The sequence below is a fragment of the Schistocerca cancellata genome, chromosome 9 (assembly GCF_023864275.1).
Source record: "Schistocerca cancellata isolate TAMUIC-IGC-003103 chromosome 9, iqSchCanc2.1, whole genome shotgun sequence".
Taxonomy (NCBI): domain Eukaryota; kingdom Metazoa; phylum Arthropoda; class Insecta; order Orthoptera; family Acrididae; genus Schistocerca; species Schistocerca cancellata.
Genome location: NC_064634.1, coordinates 308,622,926 through 308,647,315, shown reverse-complemented (window position 1 = coordinate 308,647,315; position 24,390 = coordinate 308,622,926). Strand labels below are relative to the sequence as shown.

General features: G+C 53.5%; 40 non-coding genes across 40 annotated transcripts; 19 read left to right on the top strand and 21 right to left on the bottom strand.

Annotated features, from left to right (window-relative positions):
- Positions 1-87: 87 nt before the first annotated feature.
- Positions 88-179, bottom strand: Trnai-uau (transfer RNA isoleucine (anticodon UAU)). The gene is given in 2 exon segments: positions 88-123; positions 142-179. It is a non-coding gene; the product is annotated as a tRNA-Ile (tRNA).
- Positions 180-621: 442 nt separating this feature from the next.
- On the top strand, positions 622-694 carry Trnar-acg (transfer RNA arginine (anticodon ACG)). The gene has a single exon. It is a non-coding gene; the product is annotated as a tRNA-Arg (tRNA).
- A 757-nt stretch (positions 695-1,451) lies between these two features.
- Trnai-uau (transfer RNA isoleucine (anticodon UAU)) lies at positions 1,452-1,543 on the bottom strand. Its single transcript is given in 2 exon segments — positions 1,452-1,487; positions 1,506-1,543. It is a non-coding gene; the product is annotated as a tRNA-Ile (tRNA).
- A 443-nt stretch (positions 1,544-1,986) lies between these two features.
- On the top strand, positions 1,987-2,059 carry Trnar-acg (transfer RNA arginine (anticodon ACG)). The gene has a single exon. It is a non-coding gene; the product is annotated as a tRNA-Arg (tRNA).
- Positions 2,060-2,633: 574 nt separating this feature from the next.
- On the bottom strand, positions 2,634-2,705 carry Trnag-gcc (transfer RNA glycine (anticodon GCC)). The gene has a single exon. It is a non-coding gene; the product is annotated as a tRNA-Gly (tRNA).
- Positions 2,706-3,350: 645 nt separating this feature from the next.
- Positions 3,351-3,423, top strand: Trnar-acg (transfer RNA arginine (anticodon ACG)). The gene has a single exon. It is a non-coding gene; the product is annotated as a tRNA-Arg (tRNA).
- A 1,028-nt stretch (positions 3,424-4,451) lies between these two features.
- Positions 4,452-4,543, bottom strand: Trnai-uau (transfer RNA isoleucine (anticodon UAU)). The gene is given in 2 exon segments: positions 4,452-4,487; positions 4,506-4,543. It is a non-coding gene; the product is annotated as a tRNA-Ile (tRNA).
- Positions 4,544-4,985: 442 nt separating this feature from the next.
- Trnar-acg (transfer RNA arginine (anticodon ACG)) lies at positions 4,986-5,058 on the top strand. Its single transcript has one exon. It is a non-coding gene; the product is annotated as a tRNA-Arg (tRNA).
- Positions 5,059-5,321: 263 nt separating this feature from the next.
- Trnam-cau (transfer RNA methionine (anticodon CAU)) lies at positions 5,322-5,393 on the top strand. Its single transcript has one exon. It is a non-coding gene; the product is annotated as a tRNA-Met (tRNA).
- A 239-nt stretch (positions 5,394-5,632) lies between these two features.
- Trnad-guc (transfer RNA aspartic acid (anticodon GUC)) lies at positions 5,633-5,704 on the bottom strand. The gene has a single exon. It is a non-coding gene; the product is annotated as a tRNA-Asp (tRNA).
- A 111-nt stretch (positions 5,705-5,815) lies between these two features.
- Positions 5,816-5,907, bottom strand: Trnai-uau (transfer RNA isoleucine (anticodon UAU)). The gene is given in 2 exon segments: positions 5,816-5,851; positions 5,870-5,907. It is a non-coding gene; the product is annotated as a tRNA-Ile (tRNA).
- A 440-nt stretch (positions 5,908-6,347) lies between these two features.
- Trnar-acg (transfer RNA arginine (anticodon ACG)) lies at positions 6,348-6,420 on the top strand. The gene has a single exon. It is a non-coding gene; the product is annotated as a tRNA-Arg (tRNA).
- Positions 6,421-7,459: 1,039 nt separating this feature from the next.
- Positions 7,460-7,551, bottom strand: Trnai-uau (transfer RNA isoleucine (anticodon UAU)). Its single transcript is given in 2 exon segments — positions 7,460-7,495; positions 7,514-7,551. It is a non-coding gene; the product is annotated as a tRNA-Ile (tRNA).
- A 442-nt stretch (positions 7,552-7,993) lies between these two features.
- Trnar-acg (transfer RNA arginine (anticodon ACG)) lies at positions 7,994-8,066 on the top strand. The gene has a single exon. It is a non-coding gene; the product is annotated as a tRNA-Arg (tRNA).
- A 757-nt stretch (positions 8,067-8,823) lies between these two features.
- Positions 8,824-8,915, bottom strand: Trnai-uau (transfer RNA isoleucine (anticodon UAU)). Its single transcript is given in 2 exon segments — positions 8,824-8,859; positions 8,878-8,915. It is a non-coding gene; the product is annotated as a tRNA-Ile (tRNA).
- A 442-nt stretch (positions 8,916-9,357) lies between these two features.
- On the top strand, positions 9,358-9,430 carry Trnar-acg (transfer RNA arginine (anticodon ACG)). The gene has a single exon. It is a non-coding gene; the product is annotated as a tRNA-Arg (tRNA).
- A 1,290-nt stretch (positions 9,431-10,720) lies between these two features.
- Trnar-acg (transfer RNA arginine (anticodon ACG)) lies at positions 10,721-10,793 on the top strand. The gene has a single exon. It is a non-coding gene; the product is annotated as a tRNA-Arg (tRNA).
- Positions 10,794-11,821: 1,028 nt separating this feature from the next.
- Trnai-uau (transfer RNA isoleucine (anticodon UAU)) lies at positions 11,822-11,913 on the bottom strand. The gene is given in 2 exon segments: positions 11,822-11,857; positions 11,876-11,913. It is a non-coding gene; the product is annotated as a tRNA-Ile (tRNA).
- A 442-nt stretch (positions 11,914-12,355) lies between these two features.
- Trnar-acg (transfer RNA arginine (anticodon ACG)) lies at positions 12,356-12,428 on the top strand. Its single transcript has one exon. It is a non-coding gene; the product is annotated as a tRNA-Arg (tRNA).
- A 263-nt stretch (positions 12,429-12,691) lies between these two features.
- On the top strand, positions 12,692-12,763 carry Trnam-cau (transfer RNA methionine (anticodon CAU)). Its single transcript has one exon. It is a non-coding gene; the product is annotated as a tRNA-Met (tRNA).
- Positions 12,764-13,002: 239 nt separating this feature from the next.
- On the bottom strand, positions 13,003-13,074 carry Trnad-guc (transfer RNA aspartic acid (anticodon GUC)). Its single transcript has one exon. It is a non-coding gene; the product is annotated as a tRNA-Asp (tRNA).
- A 111-nt stretch (positions 13,075-13,185) lies between these two features.
- Trnai-uau (transfer RNA isoleucine (anticodon UAU)) lies at positions 13,186-13,277 on the bottom strand. Its single transcript is given in 2 exon segments — positions 13,186-13,221; positions 13,240-13,277. It is a non-coding gene; the product is annotated as a tRNA-Ile (tRNA).
- A 440-nt stretch (positions 13,278-13,717) lies between these two features.
- On the top strand, positions 13,718-13,790 carry Trnar-acg (transfer RNA arginine (anticodon ACG)). Its single transcript has one exon. It is a non-coding gene; the product is annotated as a tRNA-Arg (tRNA).
- Positions 13,791-14,829: 1,039 nt separating this feature from the next.
- Positions 14,830-14,921, bottom strand: Trnai-uau (transfer RNA isoleucine (anticodon UAU)). Its single transcript is given in 2 exon segments — positions 14,830-14,865; positions 14,884-14,921. It is a non-coding gene; the product is annotated as a tRNA-Ile (tRNA).
- A 442-nt stretch (positions 14,922-15,363) lies between these two features.
- On the top strand, positions 15,364-15,436 carry Trnar-acg (transfer RNA arginine (anticodon ACG)). The gene has a single exon. It is a non-coding gene; the product is annotated as a tRNA-Arg (tRNA).
- A 574-nt stretch (positions 15,437-16,010) lies between these two features.
- Trnad-guc (transfer RNA aspartic acid (anticodon GUC)) lies at positions 16,011-16,082 on the bottom strand. The gene has a single exon. It is a non-coding gene; the product is annotated as a tRNA-Asp (tRNA).
- Positions 16,083-16,193: 111 nt separating this feature from the next.
- Positions 16,194-16,285, bottom strand: Trnai-uau (transfer RNA isoleucine (anticodon UAU)). The gene is given in 2 exon segments: positions 16,194-16,229; positions 16,248-16,285. It is a non-coding gene; the product is annotated as a tRNA-Ile (tRNA).
- A 440-nt stretch (positions 16,286-16,725) lies between these two features.
- Trnar-acg (transfer RNA arginine (anticodon ACG)) lies at positions 16,726-16,798 on the top strand. The gene has a single exon. It is a non-coding gene; the product is annotated as a tRNA-Arg (tRNA).
- A 1,039-nt stretch (positions 16,799-17,837) lies between these two features.
- On the bottom strand, positions 17,838-17,929 carry Trnai-uau (transfer RNA isoleucine (anticodon UAU)). The gene is given in 2 exon segments: positions 17,838-17,873; positions 17,892-17,929. It is a non-coding gene; the product is annotated as a tRNA-Ile (tRNA).
- A 442-nt stretch (positions 17,930-18,371) lies between these two features.
- On the top strand, positions 18,372-18,444 carry Trnar-acg (transfer RNA arginine (anticodon ACG)). The gene has a single exon. It is a non-coding gene; the product is annotated as a tRNA-Arg (tRNA).
- A 574-nt stretch (positions 18,445-19,018) lies between these two features.
- Positions 19,019-19,090, bottom strand: Trnad-guc (transfer RNA aspartic acid (anticodon GUC)). The gene has a single exon. It is a non-coding gene; the product is annotated as a tRNA-Asp (tRNA).
- A 111-nt stretch (positions 19,091-19,201) lies between these two features.
- On the bottom strand, positions 19,202-19,293 carry Trnai-uau (transfer RNA isoleucine (anticodon UAU)). The gene is given in 2 exon segments: positions 19,202-19,237; positions 19,256-19,293. It is a non-coding gene; the product is annotated as a tRNA-Ile (tRNA).
- A 440-nt stretch (positions 19,294-19,733) lies between these two features.
- Positions 19,734-19,806, top strand: Trnar-acg (transfer RNA arginine (anticodon ACG)). Its single transcript has one exon. It is a non-coding gene; the product is annotated as a tRNA-Arg (tRNA).
- A 1,039-nt stretch (positions 19,807-20,845) lies between these two features.
- Trnai-uau (transfer RNA isoleucine (anticodon UAU)) lies at positions 20,846-20,937 on the bottom strand. The gene is given in 2 exon segments: positions 20,846-20,881; positions 20,900-20,937. It is a non-coding gene; the product is annotated as a tRNA-Ile (tRNA).
- Positions 20,938-21,379: 442 nt separating this feature from the next.
- Positions 21,380-21,452, top strand: Trnar-acg (transfer RNA arginine (anticodon ACG)). Its single transcript has one exon. It is a non-coding gene; the product is annotated as a tRNA-Arg (tRNA).
- A 757-nt stretch (positions 21,453-22,209) lies between these two features.
- Trnai-uau (transfer RNA isoleucine (anticodon UAU)) lies at positions 22,210-22,301 on the bottom strand. The gene is given in 2 exon segments: positions 22,210-22,245; positions 22,264-22,301. It is a non-coding gene; the product is annotated as a tRNA-Ile (tRNA).
- Positions 22,302-22,743: 442 nt separating this feature from the next.
- On the top strand, positions 22,744-22,816 carry Trnar-acg (transfer RNA arginine (anticodon ACG)). Its single transcript has one exon. It is a non-coding gene; the product is annotated as a tRNA-Arg (tRNA).
- Positions 22,817-23,390: 574 nt separating this feature from the next.
- Trnag-gcc (transfer RNA glycine (anticodon GCC)) lies at positions 23,391-23,462 on the bottom strand. Its single transcript has one exon. It is a non-coding gene; the product is annotated as a tRNA-Gly (tRNA).
- A 111-nt stretch (positions 23,463-23,573) lies between these two features.
- On the bottom strand, positions 23,574-23,665 carry Trnai-uau (transfer RNA isoleucine (anticodon UAU)). Its single transcript is given in 2 exon segments — positions 23,574-23,609; positions 23,628-23,665. It is a non-coding gene; the product is annotated as a tRNA-Ile (tRNA).
- Positions 23,666-24,108: 443 nt separating this feature from the next.
- Trnar-acg (transfer RNA arginine (anticodon ACG)) lies at positions 24,109-24,181 on the top strand. Its single transcript has one exon. It is a non-coding gene; the product is annotated as a tRNA-Arg (tRNA).
- The last annotated feature ends 209 nt before the right edge of the window (positions 24,182-24,390 follow it).

The window sequence follows — 24,390 nt, the reverse complement described above, 5'->3', positions numbered from 1 at the left end:
ACGCACACTTATGTTTCTCAAGCAGGTGATACATCTCAAATCTAGCGTCCCGATGCTTTCAGAGTCAGCTGCTACGAAGTAAAAGTATGCCCCAGGTGAGGCTCGAACTCACAACCCCGGCATTGCTCACGGCTACTGCCTTATAAGTACCGTGCGCTAACCAATTGCGCCACTGGGGCTACAGCAGGGTGCTTTCAGTTAGCGGTATTCGCTTTGCTGCCATCCTGTTGTGGCTACAGACCCGTCATACGACCGTCACCTGCGGCCATACTGCGACTTTAGCACCTGGCTACGGATCCTTCATACGATTCTTGTTTCATATGCTACACTTGCAAGCATATCAACCGCTTGTCATCACCGAAAAATTGCAGAAAAACGCGCGCCTTGCCTTCTGCTACCTGTCCAACAGCGAGGGCAGATGTGTGGCAAGCTCTAAGCTATGCAGGCGCACCGTGGCCGAGCAGCTGGAGGAGAGATGCCTTCCTTGGCAGCTCCCTGCAGAGTGCGGAAGACCAGAATGGCCGCGCCGCCGTTGTCAGTGGACGACACGCAGTTGCAGAGCCACGGAGAACACGTTGCTCTGCGACGTGTACCCGCCTCATATTACGAAACGCGAACTGTGGCCCTGTGGCGCAACGGATAACGCGTCTGACTACGGATCAGAAGATTCCAGGTTCGAATCCTGGCAGGGTCGGCATTTTGTTAGTTGCGGGCGCGTAGCTAGGCAGTGCATTCGAATGTTGCCACCTGCGTGGAGTGCAATGTCAATCCTGAGCATCTCGCAGCTGCATCTCGAGACGATCGTGGTAAATATCGCTTCTTGCAAGCGTCAGTCGAGCAAAGTCGAGACAAGTCAAGCTGAGAGATGTTGCACAGTTTATTAAACGGTGCGCGACGCAGACAACGCTTTTCCAAGCGTCCCATGTCACGCACCGAAGAGGGCGCATGCCTCCACGCAGCAGAGTGGCGCAGTGGAAGCGTGCTGGGCCCATAACCCAGAGGTCCGTGGATCGAAACCCCGCTCTCCTAAAATTATTCTTTTTCTTGGGTGCTTCGAGCTCGATCATTAAGCCTGGTGTGCGCTGATTCAGCGTCAACAGCAAACCCTGTACGTTCTGAAACGACGACGACGTCGTCGTGTGAAGAATACGAGAAACACTTGCTAAGACGCAGAGTTTCTTACGATTCTGCAGCAACTACATTTCTCGATCACAACGTTAATGTCCTTTCGGGCCACACGTGCAACTTTCGCGATATAAAAATCGCACCTCCCCGGCGGGAAATCGAACCCCAGTCTCCCGCGTGACAGGCGGGGATACTAACCACTATACTACCGAGGAATACGCATGCGGTACTTATAATCCACGCACACTTATGTTTCTCAAGCAGGTGATACATCTCAAATCTAGCGTCCCGATGCTTTCAGAGTCAGCTGCTACGAAGTAAAAGTATGCCCCAGGTGAGGCTCGAACTCACAACCCCGGCATTGCTCACGGCTACTGCCTTATAAGTACCGTGCGCTAACCAATTGCGCCACTGGGGCTACAGCAGGGTGCTTTCAGTTAGCGGTATTCGCTTTGCTGCCATCCTGTTGTGGCTACAGACCCGTCATACGACCGTCACCTGCGGCCATACTGCGACTTTAGCACCTGGCTACGGATCCTTCATACGATTCTTGTTTCATATGCTACACTTGCAAGCATATCAACCGCTTGTCATCACCGAAAAATTGCAGAAAAAACGCGCGCCTTGCCTTCTGCTACCTGTCCAACAGCGAGGGCAGATGTGTGGCAAGCTCTAAGCTATGCAGGCGCACCGTGGCCGAGCAGCTGGAGGAGAGATGCCTTCCTTGGCAGCTCCCTGCAGAGTGCGGAAGACCAGAATGGCCGCGCCGCCGTTGTCAGTGGACGACACGCAGTTGCAGAGCCACGGAGAACACGTTGCTCTGCGACGTGTACCCGCCTCATATTACGAAACGCGAACTGTGGCCCTGTGGCGCAACGGATAACGCGTCTGACTACGGATCAGAAGATTCCAGGTTCGAATCCTGGCAGGGTCGGCATTTTGTTAGTTGCGGGCGCGTAGCTAGGCAGTGCATTCGAATGTTGCCACCTGCGTGGAGTGCAATGTCAATCCTGAGCATCTCGCAGCTGCATCTCGAGACGATCGTGGTAAATATCGCTTCTTGCAAGCGTCAGTCGAGCAAAGTCGAGACAAGTCAAGCTGAGAGATGTTGCACAGTTTATTAAACGGTACGCGACGCAGACAACGCTTTTCCAAGCGTCCCATGTCACGCACCGAAGAGGGCGCACGCCTCCACGCAGCAGAGTGGCGCAGTGGAAGCGTGCTGGGCCCATAACCCAGAGGTCCGTGGATCGAAACCCCGCTCTCCTAAAATTATTCTTTTTCTTGGGTGCTTCGAGCTCGATCATTAAGCCTGGTGTGCGCTGATTCAGCGTCAACAGCAAACCCTGTACGTTCTGAAACGACGACGACGTCGTCGTGTGAAGAATACGAGAAACACTTGCTAAGACGCAGAGTTTCTTACGATTCTGCAGCAACTACATTTCTCGATCACAACGTTAATGTCCTTTCGGGCCACACGTGCAACTTTCGCGATATAAAAATCGCACCTCCCCGGCGGGGAATCGAACCCCGGTCTCCCGCGTGGCAGGGGGGGATCCTAACCACTATACTACCGAGGAATACGCAATCGGTACTTATAATGCACGCACACTTATGTTTCTCAAGCAGGTGATACATCTCAAATCTAGCGTCCCGATGCTTTCAGAGTCAGCTGCTACGAAGTAAAAGTATGCCCCAGGTGACGCTCGAACTCACAACCCCATCATTGCTCACGGCTACTGCCTTATAAGTACCGTGCGCTAACCAATTGCGCCACTGGGGCTACAGGAGGGTGCTTTCAGTTAGCGGTATTCGCTTTGCTGCCATCCTGTTGTGGCTACAGACCCGTCATACGACCGTCACCTGCGGCCATACTGCGACTTTAGCACCTGGCTACGGATCCTTCATACGATTCTTGTTTCATATGCTACACTTGCAAGCATATCAACCGCTTGTCATCACCGAAAAATTGCAGAAAAACGCGCGCCTTGCCTTCTGCTACCTGTCCAACAGCGAGGGCAGATGTGTGGCAAGCTCTAAGCTATGCAGGCGCACCGTGGCCGAGCAGCTGGAGGAGAGATGCCTTCCTTGGCAGCTCCCTGCAGAGTGCGGAAGACCAGAATGGCCGCGCCGCCGTTGTCAGTGGACGACACGCAGTTGCAGAGCCACGGAGAACACGTTGCTCTGCGACGTGTACCCGCCTCATATTACGAAACGCGAACTGTGGCCCTGTGGCGCAACGGATAACGCGTCTGACTACGGATCAGAAGATTCCAGGTTCGAATCCTGGCAGGGTCGGCATTTTGTTAGTTGCGGGCGCGTAGCTAGGCAGTGCATTCGAATGTTGCCACCTGCGTGGAGTGCAATGTCAATCCTGAGCATCTCGCAGCTGCATCTCGAGACGATCGTGGTAAATATCGCTTCTTGCAAGCGTCAGTCGAGCAAAGTCGAGACAAGTCAAGCTGAGAGATGTTGCACAGTTTATTAAACGGTACGCGACGCAGACAACGCTTTTCCAAGCGTCCCATGTCACGCACCGAAGAGGGCGCACGCCTCCACGCAGCAGAGTGGCGCAGTGGAAGCGTGCTGGGCCCATAACCCAGAGGTCCGTGGATCGAAACCCCGCTCTCCTAAAATTATTCTTTTTCTTGGGTGCTTCGAGCTCGATCATTAAGCCTGGTGTGCGCTGATTCAACGTCTACAGCAAACCCTGTACAGTCGAGAAAAGTCAAGCTGAGAGATGTTGCACAGTTTATTAAACGGTACGCGACGCAGACAACGCTTTTCCAAGCGTCCCATGTCACGCACCGAAGAGGGCGCATGCCTCCACGCAGCAGAGTGGCGCAGTGGAAGCGTGCTGGGCCCATAACCCAGAGGGCCGTGGATCGAAACCCCGCTCTCCTAAAATTATTCTTTTTCTTGGGTGCTTCGAGCTCGATCATTAAGCCTGGTGTGCGCTGATTCAGCGTCAACAGCAAACCCTGTACGTTCTGAAACGACGACGACGTCGTCGTGTGAAGAATACGAGAGACACTTGCTAAGACGCAGAGTTTCTTACGATTCTGCAGCAACTACATTTCTCGATCACAACGTTAATGTCCTTTCGGGCCACACGTGCAACTTTCGCGATATAAAAATCGCACCTCCCCGGCGGGAAATCGAACCCCAGTCTCCCGCGTGACAGGCGGGGATACTAACCACTATACTACCGAGGAATACGCAAGCGGTACTTATAATCCACGCACACTTATGTTTCTCAAGCAGGTGATACATCTCAAATCTAGCGTCCCGATGCTTTCAGAGTCAGCTGCTACGAAGTAAAAGTATGCCCCAGGTGAGGCTCGAACTCACAACCCCGGCATTGCTCACGGCTACTGCCTTATAAGTACCGTGCGCTAACCAATTGCGCCACTGGGGCTACAGCAGGGTGCTTTCAGTTAGCGGTATTCGCTTTGCTGCCATCCTGTTGTGGCTACAGACCCGTCATACGACCGTCACCTGCGGCCATACTGCGACTTTAGCACCTGGCTACGGATCCTTCATACGATTCTTGTTTCATATGCTACACTTGCAAGCATATCAACCGCTTGTCATCACCGAAAAATTGCAGAAAAACGCGCGCCTTGCCTTCTGCTACCTGTCCAACAGCGAGGGCAGATGTGTGGCAAGCTCTAAGATATGCAGGCGCACCGTGGCCGAGCAGCTGGAGGAGAGATGCCTTCCTTGGCAGCTCCCTGCAGAGTGCGGAAGACCAGAATGGCCGCGCCGCCGTTGTCAGTGGACGACACGCAGTTGCAGAGCCACGGAGAACACGTTGCTCTGCGACGTGTACCCGCCTCATATTACGAAACGCGAACTGTGGCCCTGTGGCGCAACGGATAACGCGTCTGACTACGGATCAGAAGATTCCAGGTTCGAATCCTGGCAGGGTCGGCATTTTGTTAGTTGCGGGCGCGTAGCTAGGCAGTGCATTCGAATGTTGCCACCTGCGTGGAGTGCAATGTCAATCCTGAGCATCTCGCAGCTGCATCTCGAGACGATCGTGGTAAATATCGCTTCTTGCAAGCGTCAGTCGAGCAAAGTCGAGACAAGTCAAGCTGAGAGATGTTGCACAGTTTATTAAACGGTACGCGACGCAGCCAACGCTTTTCCAAGCGTCCCATGTCACGCACCGAAGAGGGCGCACGCCTCCACGCAGCAGAGTGGCGCAGTGGAAGCGTGCTGGGCCCATAACCCAGAGGTCCGTGGATCGAAACCACGCTCTGCTAAAATTATACTTTTTCTTGGGTGCTTCGAGCTCGATCATTAAGCCTGGTGTGCGCTGATTCAGCGTCAACAGCAAACCCTGTACGTTCTGAAACGACGACGACGTCGTCGTGTGAAGAATACGAGAAACACTTGCTAAGACGCAGAGTTTCTTACGATTCTGCAGCAACTACATTTCTCGATCACAACGTTAATGTCCTTTCGGGCCACACGTGCAACTTTCGCGATATAAAAATCGCACCTCCCCGGCGGGGAATCGAACCCCGGTCTCCCGCGTGACAGGCGGGGATACTAACCACTATACTACCGAGGAATACGCAAGCGGTACTTATAATGCACGCACACTTATGTTTCTCAAGCAGGTGATACATCTCAAATCTAGCGTCCCGATGCTTTCAGAGTCAGCTGCTACGAAGTAAAAGTATGCCCCAGGTGAGGCTCGAACTCACAACCCCGGCATTGCTCACGGCTACTACCTTATAAGTACCGTGCGCTAACCAATTGCGCCACTGGGGCTACAGCAGGGTGCTTTCAGTTAGCGGTATTCGCTTTGCTGCCATCCTGTTGGCTACAGACCCGTCATACGACCGTCACCTGCGGCCATACTGCGACTTTAGCACCTGGCTACGGATCCTTCGTACGATTTTTGTTTCATATGCTACACTTGAAAGCATATCAACCGCTTGTCATCACCGAAAAATTGCAGAAAAACGCGCGCCTTGCCTTCTGCTACCTGTCCAACAGCGAGGGCAGATGTGTGGCAAGCTCTAAGCTATGCAGGCGCACCGTGGCCGAGCAGCTGGAGGAGAGATGCCTTCCTTGGCAGCTCCCTGCAGAGTGCGGAAGACCAGAATGGCCGCGCCGCCGTTGTCAGTGAACGACACGCAGTTGCAGAGCCACGGAGAACACGTTGCTCTGCGACGTGTACCCGCCTCATATTACGAAACGCGAACTGTGGCCCTGTGGCGCAACGGATAACGCGTCTGACTACGGATCAAAAGATTCCAGGTTCGTATCCTGGCAGGGTCGGCATTTTGTTAGTTGCGGGCGCGTAGCTAGGCAGTGCATTCGAATGTTGCCACCTGCGTGGAGTGCAATGTCAATCCTGAGCATCTCGCAGCTGCATCTCGAGACGATCGTGGTAAATATCGCTTCTTGCAAGCGTCAGCGTAGCGTCAGTCGAGCAAAGTCGAGACAAGTCAAGCTGAGAGATGTTGCACAGTTTATTAAACGGTGCGCGACGCAGACAACGCTTTTCCAAGCGTCCCATGTCACGCACCGAAGAGGGCGCATGCCTCCACGCAGCAGAGTGGCGCAGTGGAAGCGTGCTGGGCCCATAACCCAGAGGTCCGTGGATCGAAACCCCGCTCTCCTAAAATTATTCTTTTTCTTGGGTGCTTCGAGCTCGATCATTAAGCCTGGTGTGCGCTGATTCAGCGCCAACAGCAAACCCTGTACAGTCGAGAAAAGTCAAGCTGAGAGATGTTGCACAGTTTATTAAACGGTACGCGACGCAGACAACGCTTTTCCAAGCGTCCCATGTCACGCACCGAAGAGGGCGCATGCCTCCACGCAGCAGAGTGGCGCAGTGGAAGCGTGCTGGGCCCATAACGCAGAGGGCCGTGGATCGAAACCCCGCTCTCCTAAAATTATTCTTTTTCTTGGGTGCTTCGAGCTCGATCATTAAGCCTGGTGTGCGCTGATTCAGCGTCAACAGCAAACCCTGTACGTTCTGAAACGACGACGACGTCGTCGTGTGAAGAATACGAGAGACACTTGCTAAGACGCAGAGTTTCTTACGATTCTGCAGCAACTACATTTCTCGATCACAACGTTAATGTCCTTTCGGGCCACACGTGCAACTTTCGCGATATAAAAATCGCACCTCCCCGGCGGGAAATCGAACCCCAGTCTCCCGCGTGACAGGCGGGGATACTAACCACTATACTACCGAGGAATACGCAAGCGGTACTTATAATCCACGCACACTTATGTTTCTCAAGCAGGTGATACATCTCAAATCTAGCGTCCCGATGCTTTCAGAGTCAGCTGCTACGAAGTAAAAGTATGCCCCAGGTGAGGCTCGAACTCACAACCCCGGCATTGCTCACGGCTACTGCCTTATAAGTACCGTGCGCTAACCAATTGCGCCACTGGGGCTACAGCAGGGTGCTTTCAGTTAGCGGTATTCGCTTTGCTGCCATCCTGTTGTGGCTACAGACCCGTCATACGACCGTCACCTGCGGCCATACTGCGACTTTAGCACCTGGCTACGGATCCTTCATACGATTCTTGTTTCATATGCTACACTTGCAAGCATATCAACCGCTTGTCATCACCGAAAAATTGCAGAAAAACGCGCGCCTTGCCTTCTGCTACCTGTCCAACAGCGAGGGCAGATGTGTGGCAAGCTCTAAGCTATGCAGGCGCACCGTGGCCGAGCAGCTGGAGGAGAGATGCCTTCCTTGGCAGCTCCCTGCAGAGTGCGGAAGACCAGAATGGCCGCGCCGCCGTTGTCAGTGGACGACACGCAGTTGCAGAGCCACGGAGAACACGTTGCTCTGCGACGTGTACCCGCCTCATATTACGAAACGCGAACTGTGGCCCTGTGGCGCAACGGATAACGCGTCTGACTACGGATCAGAAGATTCCAGGTTCGAATCCTGGCAGGGTCGGCATTTTGTTAGTTGCGGGCGCGTAGCTAGGCAGTGCATTCGAATGTTGCCACCTGCGTGGAGTGCAATGTCAATCCTGAGCATCTCGCAGCTGCATCTCGAGACGATCGTGGTAAATATCGCTTCTTGCAAGCGTCAGTCGAGCAAAGTCGAGACAAGTCAAGCTGAGAGATGTTGCACAGTTTATTAAACGGTGCGCGACGCAGACAACGCTTTTCCAAGCGTCCCATGTCACGCACCGAAGAGGGCGCATGCCTCCACGCAGCAGAGTGGCGCAGTGGAAGCGTGCTGGGCCCATAACCCAGAGGGCCGTGGATCGAAACCCCGCTCTCCTAAAATTATTCTTTTTCTTGGGTGCTTCGAGCTCGATCATTAAGCCTGGTGTGCGCTGATTCAGCGTCAACAGCAAACCCTGTACGTTCTGAAACGACGACGACGTCGTCGTGTGAAGAATACGAGAGACACTTGCTAAGACGCAGAGTTTCTTACGATTCTGCAGCAACTACATTTCTCGATCACAACGTTAATGTCCTTTCGGGCCACACGTGCAACTTTCGCGATATAAAAATCGCACCTCCCCGGCGGGAAATCGAACCCCAGTCTCCCGCGTGACAGGCGGGGATACTAACCACTATACTACCGAGGAATACGCAAGCGGTACTTATAATCCACGCACACTTATGTTTCTCAAGCAGGTGATACATCTCAAATCTAGCGTCCCGATGCTTTCAGAGTCAGCTGCTACGAAGTAAAAGTATGCCCCAGGTGAGGCTCGAACTCACAACCCCGGCATTGCTCACGGCTACTGCCTTATAAGTACCGTGCGCTAACCAATTGCGCCACTGGGGCTACAGCAGGGTGCTTTCAGTTAGCGGTATTCGCTTTGCTGCCATCCTGTTGTGGCTACAGACCCGTCATACGACCGTCACCTGCGGCCATACTGCGACTTTAGCACCTGGCTACGGATCCTTCATACGATTCTTGTTTCATATGCTACACTTGCAAGCATATCAACCGCTTGTCATCACCGAAAAATTGCAGAAAAACGCGCGCCTTGCCTTCTGCTACCTGTCCAACAGCGAGGGCAGATGTGTGGCAAGCTCTAAGCTATGCAGGCGCACCGTGGCCGAGCAGCTGGAGGAGAGATGCCTTCCTTGGCAGCTCCCTGCAGAGTGCGGAAGACCAGAATGGCCGCGCCGCCGTTGTCAGTGGACGACACGCAGTTGCAGAGCCACGGAGAACACGTTGCTCTGCGACGTGTACCCGCCTCATATTACGAAACGCGAACTGTGGCCCTGTGGCGCAACGGATAACGCGTCTGACTACGGATCAGAAGATTCCAGGTTCGAATCCTGGCAGGGTCGGCATTTTGTTAGTTGCGGGCGCGTAGCTAGGCAGTGCATTCGAATGTTGCCACCTGCGTGGAGTGCAATGTCAATCCTGAGCATCTCGCAGCTGCATCTCGAGACGATCGTGGTAAATATCGCTTCTTGCAAGCGTCAGTCGAGCAAAGTCGAGACAAGTCAAGCTGAGAGATGTTGCACAGTTTATTAAACGGTACGCGACGCAGACAACGCTTTTCCAAGCGTCCCATGTCACGCACCGAAGAGGGCGCACGCCTCCACGCAGCAGAGTGGCGCAGTGGAAGCGTGCTGGGCCCATAACCCAGAGGTCCGTGGATCGAAACCACTCTTTGCTAAAATTATTCTTTTTCTTGGGTGCTTCGAGCTCGATCATTAAGCCTGGTGTGCGCTGATTCAGCGTCAACAGCAAACCCTGTACGTTCTGAAACGACGACGACGTCGTCGTGTGAAGAATACGAGAAACACTTGCTAAGACGCAGAGTTTCTTACGATTCTGCAGCAACTACATTTCTCGATCACAACGTTAATGTCCTTTCGGGCCACACGTGCAACTTTCGCGATATAAAAATCGCACCTCCCCGGCGGGGAATCGAACCCCGGTCTCCCGCGTGCAGGGGGGGATCCTAACCACTATACTACCGAGGAATACGCAATCGGTACTTATAATGCACGCACACTTATGTTTCTCAAGCAGGTGATACATCTCAAATCTAGCGTCCCGATGCTTTCAGAGTCAGCTGCTACGAAGTAAAAGTATGCCCCAGGTGACGCTCGAACTCACAACCCCATCATTGCTCACGGCTACTGCCTTATAAGTACCGTGCGCTAACCAATTGCGCCACTGGGGCTACAGGAGGGTGCTTTCAGTTAGCGGTATTCGCTTTGCTGCCATCCTGTTGTGGCTACAGACCCGTCATACGACCGTCACCTGCGGCCATACTGCGACTTTAGCACCTGGCTACGGATCCTTCATACGATTCTTGTTTCATATGCTACACTTGCAAGCATATCAACCGCTTGTCATCACCGAAAAATTGCAGAAAAACGCGCGCCTTGCCTTCTGCTACCTGTCCAACAGCGAGGGCAGATGTGTGGCAAGCTCTAAGCTATGCAGGCGCACCGTGGCCGAGCAGCTGGAGGAGAGATGCCTTCCTTGGCAGCTCCCTGCAGAGTGCGGAAGACCAGAATGGCCGCGCCGCCGTTGTCAGTGGACGACACGCAGTTGCAGAGCCACGGAGAACACGTTGCTCTGCGACGTGTACCCGCCTCATATTACGAAACGCGAACTGTGGCCCTGTGGCGCAACGGATAACGCGTCTGACTACGGATCAGAAGATTCCAGGTTCGAATCCTGGCAGGGTCGGCATTTTGTTAGTTGCGGGCGCGTAGCTAGGCAGTGCATTCGAATGTTGCCACCTGCGTGGAGTGCAATGTCAATCCTGAGCATCTCGCAGCTGCATCTCGAGACGATCGTGGTAAATATCGCTTCTTGCAAGCGTCAGTCGAGCAAAGTCGAGACAAGTCAAGCTGAGAGATGTTGCACAGTTTATTAAACGGTACGCGACGCAGACAACGCTTTTCCAAGCGTCCCATGTCACGCACCGAAGAGGGCGCACGCCTCCACGCAGCAGAGTGGCGCAGTGGAAGCGTGCTGGGCCCATAACCCAGAGGTCCGTGGATCGAAACCCCGCTCTCCTAAAATTATTCTTTTTCTTGGGTGCTTCGAGCTCGATCATTAAGCCTGGTGTGCGGTGATTCAACGTCAACAGCAAACCCTGTACAGTCGAGAAAAGTCAAGCTGAGAGATGTTGCACAGTTTATTAAACGGTACGCGACGCAGACAACGCTTTTCCAAGCGTCCCATGTCACGCACCGAAGAGGGCGCATGCCTCCACGCAGCAGAGTGGCGCAGTGGAAGCGTGCTGGGCCCATAACCCAGAGGGCCGTGGATCGAAACCCCGCTCTCCTAAAATTATTCTTTTTCTTGGGTGCTTCGAGCTCGATCATTAAGCCTGGTGTGTGCTGATTCAGCGTCAACAGCAAACCCTGTACGTTCTGAAACGACGACGACGTCGTCGTGTGAAGAATACGAGAGACACTTGCTAAGACGCAGAGTTTCTTACGATTCTGCAGCAACTACATTTCTCGATCACAACGTTAATGTCCTTTCGGGCCACACGTGCAACTTTCGCGATATAAAAATCGCACCTCCCCGGCGGGAAATCGAACCCCAGTCTCCCGCGTGACAGGCGGGGATACTAACCACTATACTACCGAGGAATACGCAAGCGGTACTTATAATCCACGCACACTTATGTTTCTCAAGCAGGTGATACATCTCAAATCTAGCGTCCCGATGCTTTCAGAGTCAGCTGCTACGAAGTAAAAGTATGCCCCAGGTGAGGCTCGAACTCACAACCCCGGCATTGCTCACGGCTACTGCCTTATAAGTACCGTGCGCTAACCAATTGCGCCACTGGGGCTACAGCAGGGTGCTTTCAGTTAGCGGTATTCGCTTTGCTGCCATCCTGTTGTGGCTACAGACCCGTCATACGACCGTCACCTGCGGCCATACTGCGACTTTAGCACCTGGCTACGGATCCTTCATACGATTCTTGTTTCATATGCTACACTTGCAAGCATATCAACCGCTTGTCATCACCGAAAAATTGCAGAAAAACGCGCGCCTTGCCTTCTGCTACCTGTCCAACAGCGAGGGCAGATGTGTGGCAAGCTCTAAGATATGCAGGCGCACCGTGGCCGAGCAGCTGGAGGAGAGATGGCTTCCTTGGCAGCTCCCTGCAGAGTGCGGAAGACCAGAATGGCCGCGCCGCCGTTGTCAGTGGACGACACGCAGTTGCAGAGCCACGGAGAACACGTTGCTCTGCGACGTGTACCCGCCTCATATTACGAAACGCGAACTGTGGCCCTGTGGCGCAACGGATAACGCGTCTGACTACGGATCAGAAAATTCCAGGTTCGAATCCTGGCAGGGTCGGCATTTTGTTAGTTGCGGGCGCGTAGCTAGGCAGTGCATTCGAATGTTGCCACCTGCGTGGAGTGCAATGTCAATCCTGAGCATCTCGCAGCTGCATCTCGAGACGATCGTGGTAAATATCGCTTCTTGCAAGCGTCAGTCGAGCAAAGTCGAGACAAGTCAAGCTGAGAGATGTTGCACAGTTTATTAAACGGTACGCGACGCAGACAACGCTTTTCCAAGCGTCCCATGTCACGCACCGAAGAGGGCGCACGCCTCCACGCAGCAGAGTGGCGCAGTGGAAGCGTGCTGGGCCCATAACCCAGAGGTCCGTGGATCGAAACCACGCTCTGCTAAAATTATACTTTTTCTTGGGTGCTTCGAGCTCGATCATTAAGCCTGGTGTGCGCTGATTCAGCGTCAACAGCAAACCCTGTACGTTCTGAAACGACGACGACGTCGTCGTGTGAAGAATACGAGAAACACTTGCTAAGACGCAGAGTTTCTTACGATTCTGCAGCAACTACATTTCTCGATCACAACGTTAATGTCCTTTCGGGCCACACGTGCAACTTTCGCGATATAAAAATCGCACCTCCCCGGCGGGGAATCGAACCCCGGTCTCCCGCGTGACAGGCGGGGATACTAACCACTATACTACCGAGGAATACGCAAGCGGTACTTATAATGCACGCACACTTATGTTTCTCAAGCAGGTGATACATCTCAAATCTAGCGTCCCGATGCTTTCAGAGTCAGCTGCTACGAAGTAAAAGTATGCCCCAGGTGAGGCTCGAACTCACAACCCCGGCATTGCTCACGGCTACTACCTTATAAGTACCGTGCGCTAACCAATTGCGCCACTGGGGCTACAGCAGGGTGCTTTCAGTTAGCGGTATTCGCTTTGCTGCCATCCTGTTGGCTACAGACCCGTCATACGACCGTCACCTGCGGCCATACTGCGACTTTAGCACCTGGCTACGGATCCTTCGTACGATTTTTGTTTCATATGCTACACTTGAAAGCATATCAACCGCTTGTCATCACCGAAAAATTGCAGAAAAACGCGCGCCTTGCCTTCTGCTACCTGTCCAACAGCGAGGGCAGATGTGTGGCAAGCTCTAAGCTATGCAGGCGCACCGTGGCCGAGCAGCTGGAGGAGAGATGCCTTCCTTGGCAGCTCCCTGCAGAGTGCGGAAGACCAGAATGGCCGCGCCGCCGTTGTCAGTGGACGACACGCAGTTGCAGAGCCACGGAGAACACGTTGCTCTGCGACGTGTACCCGCCTCATATTACGAAACGCGAACTGTGGCCCTGTGGCGCAACGGATAACGCGTCTGACTACGGATCAAAAGATTCCAGGTTCGTATCCTGGCAGGGTCGGCATTTTGTTAGTTGCGGGCGCGTAGCTAGGCAGTGCATTCGAATGTTGCCACCTGCGTGGAGTGCAATGTCAATCCTGAGCATCTCGCAGCTGCATCTCGAGACGATCGTGGTAAATATCGCTTCTTGCAAGCGTCAGCGTAGCGTCAGTCGAGCAAAGTCGAGACAAGTCAAGCTGAGAGATGTTGCACAGTTTATTAAACGGTGCGCGACGCAGACAACGCTTTTCCAAGCGTCCCATGTCACGCACCGAAGAGGGCGCATGCCTCCACGCAGCAGAGTGGCGCAGTGGAAGCGTGCTGGGCACATAACCCAGAGGTCCGTGGATCGAAACCCCGCTCTCCTAAAATTATTCTTTTTCTTGGGTGCTTCGAGCTCGATCATTAAGCCTGGTGTGCGCTGATTCAGCGCCAACAGCAAACCCTGTACAGTCGAGAAAAGTCAAGCTGAGAGATGTTGCACAGTTTATTAAACGGTGCGCGACGCAGACAACGCTTTTCCAAGCGTCCCATGTCACGCACCGAAGAGGGCGCATGCCTCCACGCAGCAGAGTGGCGCAGTGGAAGCGTGCTGGGCCCATAACCCAGAGGTCCGTGGATCGAAACCCCGCTCTCCTAAAATTATTCTTTTTCTTGGGTGCTTCGAGCTCGATCATTAAGCCTGGTGTGCGCTGATTCAGCGTCAACAGCAAACCCTGTACGTTCTGAAACGACGACGACGTCGTCGTGTGAAGAATACGAGAAACACTTGCTAAGACGCAGAGTTTCTTACGATTCTGCAGCAACTGCATTTCTCGATCACAACGTTAATGTCCTTTCGGGCCACACGTGCAACTTTCGCGATATAAAAATCGCACCTCCCCGGCGGGAAATCGAACCCCAGTCTCCCGCGTGACAGGCGGGGATACTAACCACTATACTACCGAGGAATACGCATGCGGTACTTATAATCCACGCACACTTATGTTTCTCAAGCAGGTGATACATCTCAAATCTAGCGTCCCGATGCTTTCAGAGTCAGCTGCTACGAAGTAAAAGTATGCCCCAGGTGAGGCTCGAACTCACAACCCCGGCATTGCTCACGGCTACTGCCTTATAAGTACCGTGCGCTAACCAATTGCGCCACTGGGGCTACAGCAGGGTGCTTTCAGTTAGCGGTATTCGCTTTGCTGCCATCCTGTTGTGGCTACAGACCCGTCATACGACCGTCACCTGCGGCCATACTGCGACTTTAGCACCTGGCTACGGATCCTTCATACGATTCTTGTTTCATATGCTACACTTGCAAGCATATCAACCGCTTGTCATCACCGAAAAATTGCAGAAAAACGCGCGCCTTGCCTTCTGCTACCTGTCCAACAGCGAGGGCAGATGTGTGGCAAGCTCTAAGCTATGCAGGCGCACCGTGGCCGAGCAGCTGGAGGAGAGATGCCTTCCTTGGCAGCTCCCTGCAGAGTGCGGAAGACCAGAATGGCCGCGCCGCCGTTGTCAGTGGACGACACGCAGTTGCAGAGCCACGGAGAACACGTTGCTCTGCGACGTGTACCCGCCTCATATTACGAAACGCGAACTGTGGCCCTGTGGCGCAACGGATAACGCGTCTGACTACGGATCAGAAGATTCCAGGTTCGAATCCTGGCAGGGTCGGCATTTTGTTAGTTGCGGGCGCGTAGCTAGGCAGTGCATTCGAATGTTGCCACCTGCGTGGAGTGCAATGTCAATCCTGAGCATCTCGCAGCTGCATCTCGAGACGATCGTGGTAAATATCGCTTCTTGCAAGCGTCAGTCGAGCAAAGTCGAGACAAGTCAAGCTGAGAGATGTTGCACAGTTTATTAAACGGTACGCGACGCAGACAACGCTTTTCCAAGCGTCCCATGTCACGCACCGAAGAGGGCGCACGCCTCCACGCAGCAGAGTGGCGCAGTGGAAGCGTGCTGGGCCCATAACCCAGAGGTCCGTGGATCGAAACCACGCTCTCCTAAAATTATTCTTTTTCTTGGGTGCTTCGAGCTCGATCATTAAGCCTGGTGTGCGCTGATTCAGCGTCAACAGCAAACCCTGTACGTTCTGAAACGACGACGACGTCGTCGTGTGAAGAATACGAGAAACACTTGCTAAGACGCAGAGTTTCTTACGATTCTGCAGCAACTACATTTCTCGATCACAACGTTAATGTCCTTTCGGGCCACACGTGCAACTTTCGCGATATAAAAATCGCACCTCCCCGGCGGGGAATCGAACCCCGGTCTCCCGCATGACAGGCGGGGATCCTAACCACTATACTACCGAGGAATACGCAAGCGGTACTTATAATGCACGCACACTTATGTTTCTCAAGCAGGTGATACATCTCAAATCTAGCGTCCCGATGCTTTCAGAGTCAGCTGCTACGAAGTAAAAGTATGCCCCAGGTGAGGCTCGAACTCACAACCCCGGCATTGCTCACGGCTACTACCTTATAAGTACCGTGCGCTAACCAATTGCGCCACTGGGGCTACAGCAGGGTGCTTTCAGTTAGCGGTATTCGCTTTGCTGCCATCCTGTTGGCTACAGACCCGTCATACGACCGTCACCTGCGGCCATACTGCGACTTTAGCACCTGGCTACGGATCCTTCGTACGATTTTTGTTTCATATGCTACACTTGAAAGCATATCAACCGCTTGTCATCACCGAAAAATTGCAGAAAAACGCGCGCCTTGCCTTCTGCTACCTGTCCAACAGCGAGGGCAGATGTGTGGCAAGATCTAAGCTATGCAGGCGCACCGTGGCCGAGCAGCTGGAGGAGAGATGCCTTCCTTGGCAGCTCCCTGCAGAGTGCGGAAGACCAGAATGGCCGCGCCGCCGTTGTCAGTGGACGACACGCAGTTGCAGAGCCACGGAGAACACGTTGCTCTGCGACGTGTACCCGCCTCATATTACGAAACGCGAACTGTGGCCCTGTGGCGCAACGGATAACGCGTCTGACTACGGATCAAAAGATTCCAGGTTCGTATCCTGGCAGGGTCGGCATTTTGTTAGTTGCGGACGCGTAGCTAGGCAGTGCATTCGAATGTTGCCACCTGCGTGGAGTGCAATGTCAATCCTGAGCATCTCGCAGCTGCATCTCGAGACGATCGTGGTAAATATCGCTTCTTGCAAGCGTCAGCGTAGCGTCAGTCGAGCAAAGTCGAGACAAGTCAAGCTGAGAGATGTTGCACAGTTTATTAAACGGTGCGCGACGCAGACAACGCTTTTCCAAGCGTCCCATGTCACGCACCGAAGAGGGCGCATGCCTCCACGCAGCAGAGTGGCGCAGTGGAAGCGTGCTGGGCCCATAACCCAGAGGTCCGTGGATCGAAACCCCGCTCTCCTAAAATTATTCTTTTTCTTGGGTGCTTCGAGCTCGATCATTAAGCCTGGTGTGCGCTGATTCAGCGCCAACAGCAAACCCTGTACAGTCGAGAAAAGTCAAGCTGAGAGATGTTGCACAGTTTATTAAACGGTGCGCGACGCAGACAACGCTTTTCCAAGCGTCCCATGTCACGCACCGAAGAGGGCGCATGCCTCCACGCAGCAGAGTGGCGCAGTGGAAGCGTGCTGGGCCCATAACCCAGAGGTCCGTGGATCGAAACCCCGCTCTCCTAAAATTATTCTTTTTCTTGGGTGCTTCGAGCTCGATCATTAAGCCTGGTGTGCGCTGATTCAGCGTCAACAGCAAACCCTGTACGTTCTGAAACGACGACGACGTCGTCGTGTGAAGAATACGAGAAACACTTGCTAAGACGCAGAGTTTCTTACGATTCTGCAGCAACTGCATTTCTCGATCACAACGTTAATGTCCTTTCGGGCCACACGTGCAACTTTCGCGATATAAAAATCGCACCTCCCCGGCGGGAAATCGAACCCCAGTCTCCCGCGTGACAGGCGGGGATACTAACCACTATACTACCGAGGAATACGCATGCGGTACTTATAATCCACGCACACTTATGTTTCTCAAGCAGGTGATACATCTCAAATCTAGCGTCCCGATGCTTTCAGAGTCAGCTGCTACGAAGTAAAAGTATGCCCCAGGTGAGGCTCGAACTCACAACCCCGGCATTGCTCACGGCTACTGCCTTATAAGTACCGTGCGCTAACCAATTGCGCCACTGGGGCTACAGCAGGGTGCTTTCAGTTAGCGGTATTCGCTTTGCTGCCATCCTGTTGTGGCTACAGACCCGTCATACGACCGTCACCTGCGGCCATACTGCGACTTTAGCACCTGGCTACGGATCCTTCATACGATTCTTGTTTCATATGCTACACTTGCAAGCATATCAACCGCTTGTCATCACCGAAAAATTGCAGAAAAACGCGCGCCTTGCCTTCTGCTACCTGTCCAACAGCGAGGGCAGATGTGTGGCAAGCTCTAAGCTATGCAGGCGCACCGTGGCCGAGCAGCTGGAGGAGAGATGCCTTCCTTGGCAGCTCCCTGCAGAGTGCGGAAGACCAGAATGGCCGCGCCGCCGTTGTCAGTGGACGACACGCAGTTGCAGAGCCACGGAGAACACGTTGCTCTGCGACGTGTACCCGCCTCATATTACGAAACGCGAACTGTGGCCCTGTGGCGCAACGGATAACGCGTCTGACTACGGATCAGAAGATTCCAGGTTCGAATCCTGGCAGGGTCGGCATTTTGTTAGTTGCGGGCGCGTAGCTAGGCAGTGCATTCGAATGTTGCCACCTGCGTGGAGTGCAATGTCAATCCTGAGCATCTCGCAGCTGCATCTCGAGACGATCGTGGTAAATATCGCTTCTTGCAAGCGTCAGTCGAGCAAAGTCGAGACAAGTCAAGCTGAGAGATGTTGCACAGTTTATTAAACGGTACGCGACGCAGACAACGCTTTTCCAAGCGTCCCATGTCACGCACCGAAGAGGGCGCACGCCTCCACGCAGCAGAGTGGCGCAGTGGAAGCGTGCTGGGCCCATAACCCAGAGGTCCGTGGATCGAAACCACGCTCTCCTAAAATTATTCTTTTTCTTGGGTGCTTCGAGCTCGATCATTAAGCCTGGTGTGCGCTGATTCAGCGTCAACAGCAAACCCTGTACGTTCTGAAACGACGACGACGTCGTCGTGTGAAGAATACGAGAAACACTTGCTAAGACGCAGAGTTTCTTACGATTCTGCAGCAACTACATTTCTCGATCACAACGTTAATGTCCTTTCGGGCCACACGTGCAACTTTCGCGATATAAAAATCGCACCTCCCCGGCGGGGAATCGAACCCCGGTCTCCCGCATGACAGGCGGGGATCCTAACCACTATACTACCGAGGAATACGCAAGCGGTACTTATAATGCACGCACACTTATGTTTCTCAAGCAGGTGATACATCTCAAATCTAGCGTCCCGATGCTTTCAGAGTCAGCTGCTACGAAGTAAAAGTATGCCCCAGGTGAGGCTCGAACTCACAACCCCGGCATTGCTCACGGCTACTACCTTATAAGTACCGTGCGCTAACCAATTGCGCCACTGGGGCTACAGCAGGGTGCTTTCAGTTAGCGGTATTCGCTTTGCTGCCATCCTGTTGGCTACAGACCCGTCATACGACCGTCACCTGCGGCCATACTGCGACTTTAGCACCTGGCTACGGATCCTTCGTACGATTTTTGTTTCATATGCTACACTTGAAAGCATATCAACCGCTTGTCATCACCGAAAAATTGCAGAAAAACGCGCGCCTTGCCTTCTGCTACCTGTCCAACAGCGAGGGCAGATGTGTGGCAAGCTCTAAGCTATGCAGGCGCACCGTGGCCGAGCAGCTGGAGGAGAGATGCCTTCCTTGGCAGCTCCCTGCAGAGTGCGGAAGACCAGAATGGCCGCGCCGCCGTTGTCAGTGGACGACACGCAGTTGCAGAGCCACGGAGAACACGTTGCTCTGCGACGTGTACCCGCCTCATATTACGAAACGCGAACTGTGGCCCTGTGGCGCAACGGATAACGCGTCTGACTACGGATCAAAAGATTCCAGGTTCGTATCCTGGCAGGGTCGGCATTTTGTTAGTTGCGGACGCGTAGCTAGGCAGTGCATTCGAATGTTGCCACCTGCGTGGAGTGCAATGTCAATCCTGAGCATCTCGCAGCTGCATCTCGAGACGATCGTGGTAAATATCGCTTCTTGCAAGCGTCAGCGTAGCGTCAGTCGAGCAAAGTCGAGACAAGTCAAGCTGAGAGATGTTGCACAGTTTATTAAACGGTGCGCGACGCAGACAACGCTTTTCCAAGCGTCCCATGTCACGCACCGAAGAGGGCGCATGCCTCCACGCAGCAGAGTGGCGCAGTGGAAGCGTGCTGGGCCCATAACCCAGAGGTCCGTGGATCGAAACCCCGCTCTCCTAAAATTATTCTTTTTCTTGGGTGCTTCGAGCTCGATCATTAAGCCTGGTGTGCGCTGATTCAGCGCCAACAGCAAACCCTGTACAGTCGAGAAAAGTCAAGCTGAGAGATGTTGCACAGTTTATTAAACGGTACGCGACGCAGACAACGCTTTTCCAAGCGTCCCATGTCACGCACCGAAGAGGGCGCATGCCTCCACGCAGCAGAGTGGCGCAGTGGAAGCGTGCTGGGCCCATAACCCAGAGGTCCGTGGATCGAAACCCCGCTCTCCTAAAATTATTCTTTTTCTTGGGTGCTTCGAGCCCGATCATTAAGCCTGGTGTGCGCTGATTCAGCGTCAACAGCAAACCCTGTACGTTCTGAAACGACGACGACGTCGTCGTGTGAAGAATACGAGAAACACTTGCTAAGACGCAGAGTTTCTTACGATTCTGCAGCAACTACATTTCTCGATCACAACGTTAATGTCCTTTCGGGCCACACGTGCAACTTTCGCGATATAAAAATCGCACCTCCCCGGCGGGAAATCGAACCCCAGTCTCCCGCGTGACAGGCGGGGATACTAACCACTATACTACCGAGGAATACGCAAGCGGTACTTATAATCCACGCACACTTATGTTTCTCAAGCAGGTGATACATCTCAAATCTAGCGTCCCGATGCTTTCAGAGTCAGCTGCTACGAAGTAAAAGTATGCCCCAGGTGAGGCTCGAACTCACAACCCCGGCATTGCTCACGGCTACTGCCTTATAAGTACCGTGCGCTAACCAATTGCGCCACTGGGGCTACAGCAGGGTGCTTTCAGTTAGCGGTATTCGCTTTGCTGCCATCCTGTTGTGGCTACAGACCCGTCATACGACCGTCACCTGCGGCCATACTGCGACTTTAGCACCTGGCTACGGATCCTTCATACGATTCTTGTTTCATATGCTACACTTGCAAGCATATCAACCGCTTGTCATCACCGAAAAATTGCAGAAAAACGCGCGCCTTGCCTTCTGCTACCTGTCCAACAGCGAGGGCAGATGTGTGGCAAGCTCTAAGCTATGCAGGCGCACCGTGGCCGAGCAGCTGGAGGAGAGATGCCTTCCTTGGCAGCTCCCTGCAGAGTGCGGAAGACCAGAATGGCCGCGCCGCCGTTGTCAGTGGACGACACGCAGTTGCAGAGCCACGGAGAACACGTTGCTCTGCGACGTGTACCCGCCTCATATTACGAAACGCGAACTGTGGCCCTGTGGCGCAACGGATAACGCGTCTGACTACGGATCAGAAGATTCCAGGTTCGAATCCTGGCAGGGTCGGCATTTTGTTAGTTGCGGGCGCGTAGCTAGGCAGTGCATTCGAATGTTGCCACCTGCGTGGAGTGCAATGTCAATCCTGAGCATCTCGCAGCTGCATCTCGAGACGATCGTGGTAAATATCGCTTCTTGCAAGCGTCAGTCGAGCAAAGTCGAGACAAGTCAAGCTGAGAGATGTTGCACAGTTTATTAAACGGTGCGCGACGCAGACAACGCTTTTCCAAGCGTCCCATGTCACGCACCGAAGAGGGCGCATGCCTCCACGCAGCAGAGTGGCGCAGTGGAAGCGTGCTGGGCCCATAACCCAGAGGGCCGTGGATCGAAACCCCGCTCTCCTAAAATTATTCTTTTTCTTGGGTGCTTCGAGCTCGATCATTAAGCCTGGTGTGCGCTGATTCAGCGTCAACAGCAAACCCTGTACGTTCTGAAACGACGACGACGTCGTCGTGTGAAGAATACGAGAAACACTTGCTAAGACGCAGAGTTTCTTACGATTCTGCAGCAACTACATTTCTCGATCACAACGTTAATGTCCTTTCGGGCCACACGTGCAACTTTCGCGATATAAAAATCGCACCTCCCCGGCGGGAAATCGAACCCCAGTCTCCCGCGTGACAGGCGGGGATACTAACCACTATACTACCGAGGAATACGCATGCGGTACTTATAATCCACGCACACTTATGTTTCTCAAGCAGGTGATACATCTCAAATCTAGCGTCCCGATGCTTTCAGAGTCAGCTGCTACGACGTAAAAGTATGCCCCAGGTGAGGCTCGAACTCACAACCCCGGCATTGCTCACGGCTACTGCCTTATAAGTACCGTGCGCTAACCAATTGCGCCACTGGGGCTACAGCAGGGTGCTTTCAGTTAGCGGTATTCGCTTTGCTGCCATCCTGTTGTGGCTACAGACCCGTCATACGACCGTCACCTGCGGCCATACTGCGACTTTAGCACCTGGCTACGGATCCTTCATACGATTCTTGTTTCATATGCTACACTTGCAAGCATATCAACCGCTTGTCATCACCGAAAAATTGCAGAAAAACGCGCGCCTTGCCTTCTGCTACCTGTCCAACAGCGAGGGCAGATGTGTGGCAAGCTCTAAGATATGCAGGCGCACCGTGGCCGAGCAGCTGGAGGAGAGATGCCTTCCTTGGCAGCTCCCTGCAGAGTGCGGAAGACCAGAATGGCCGCGCCGCCGTTGTCAGTGGACGACACGCAGTTGCAGAGCCACGGAGAACACGTTGCTCTGCGACGTGTACCCGCCTCATATTACGAAACGCGAACTGTGGCCCTGTGGCGCAACGGATAACGCGTCTGACTACGGATCAGAAGATTCCAGGTTCGAATCCTGGCAGGGTCGGCATTTTGTTAGTTGCGGGCGCGTAGCTAGGCAGTGCATTCGAATGTTGCCACCTGCGTGGAGTGCAATGTCAATCCTGAGCATCTCGCAACTGCATCTCGAGACGATCGTGGTAAATATCGCTTCTTGCAAGCGTCAGTCGAGCAAAGTCGAGACAAGTCAAGCTGAGAGATGTTGCACAGTTTATTAAACGGTACGCGACGCAGACAACGCTTTTCCAAGCGTTTCATGTCACGCACCGAAGAGGGCGCACGCCTCCACGCAGCAGAGTGGCGCAGTGGAAGCGTGCTGGGCCCATAACCCAGAGGTCCGTGGATCGAAACCACGCTTTGCTAAAATTATTCTTTTTCTTGGGTGCTTCGAGCTCGATCATTAAGCCTGGTGTGCGCTGATTCAGCGTCAACAGCAAACCCTGTACGTTCTGAAACGACGACGACGTCGTCGTGTGAAGAATACGAGAAACACTTGCTAAGACGCAGAGTTTCTTACGATTCTGCAGCAACTACATTTCTCGATCACAACGTTAATGTCCTTTCGGGCCACACGTGCAACTTTCGCGATATAAAAATCGCACCTCCCCGGCGGGGAATCGAACCCCGGTCTCCCGCGTGGCAGGGGGGGATCCTAACCACTATACTACCGAGGAATACGCAATCGGTACTTATAATGCACGCACACTTATGTTTCTCAAGCAGGTGATACATCTCAAATCTAGCGTCCCGATGCTTTCAGAGTCAGCTGCTACGAAGTAAAAGTATGCCCCAGGTGAGGCTCGAACTCACAACCCCGGCATTGCTCACGGCTACTGCCTTATAAGTACCGTGCGCTAACCAATTGCGCCACTGGGGCTACAGGAGGGTGCTTTCAGTTAGCGGTATTCGCTTTGCTGCCATCCTGTTGTGGCTACAGACCCGTCATACGACCGTCACCTGCGGCCATACTGCGACTTTAGCACCTGGCTACGGATCCTTCATACGATTCTTGTTTCATATGCTACACTTGCAAGCATATCAACCGCTTGTCATCACCGAAAAATTGCAGAAAAAACGCGCGCCTTGCCTTCTGCTACCTGTCCAACAGCGAGGGCAGATGTGTGGCAAGCTCTAAGCTATGCAGGCGCACCGTGGCCGAGCAGCTGGAGGAGAGATGCCTTCCTTGGCAGCTCCCTGCAGAGTGCGGAAGACCAGAATGGCCGCGCCGCCGTTGTCAGTGGACGACACGCAGTTGCAGAGCCACGGAGAACACGTTGCTCTGCGACGTGTACCCGCCTCATATTACGAAACGCGAACTGTGGCCCTGTGGCGCAACGGATAACGCGTCTGACTACGGATCAGAAGATTCCAGGTTCGAATCCTGGCAGGGTCGGCATTTTGTTAGTTGCGGGCGCGTAGCTAGGCAGTGCATTCGAATGTTGCCACCTGCGTGGAGTGCAATGTCAATCCTGAGCATCTCGCAGCTGCATCTCGAGACGATCGTGGTAAATATCGCTTCTTGCAAGCGTCAGTCGAGCAAAGTCGAGACAAGTCAAGCTGAGAGATGTTGCACAGTTTATTAAACGGTACGCGACGCAGCCA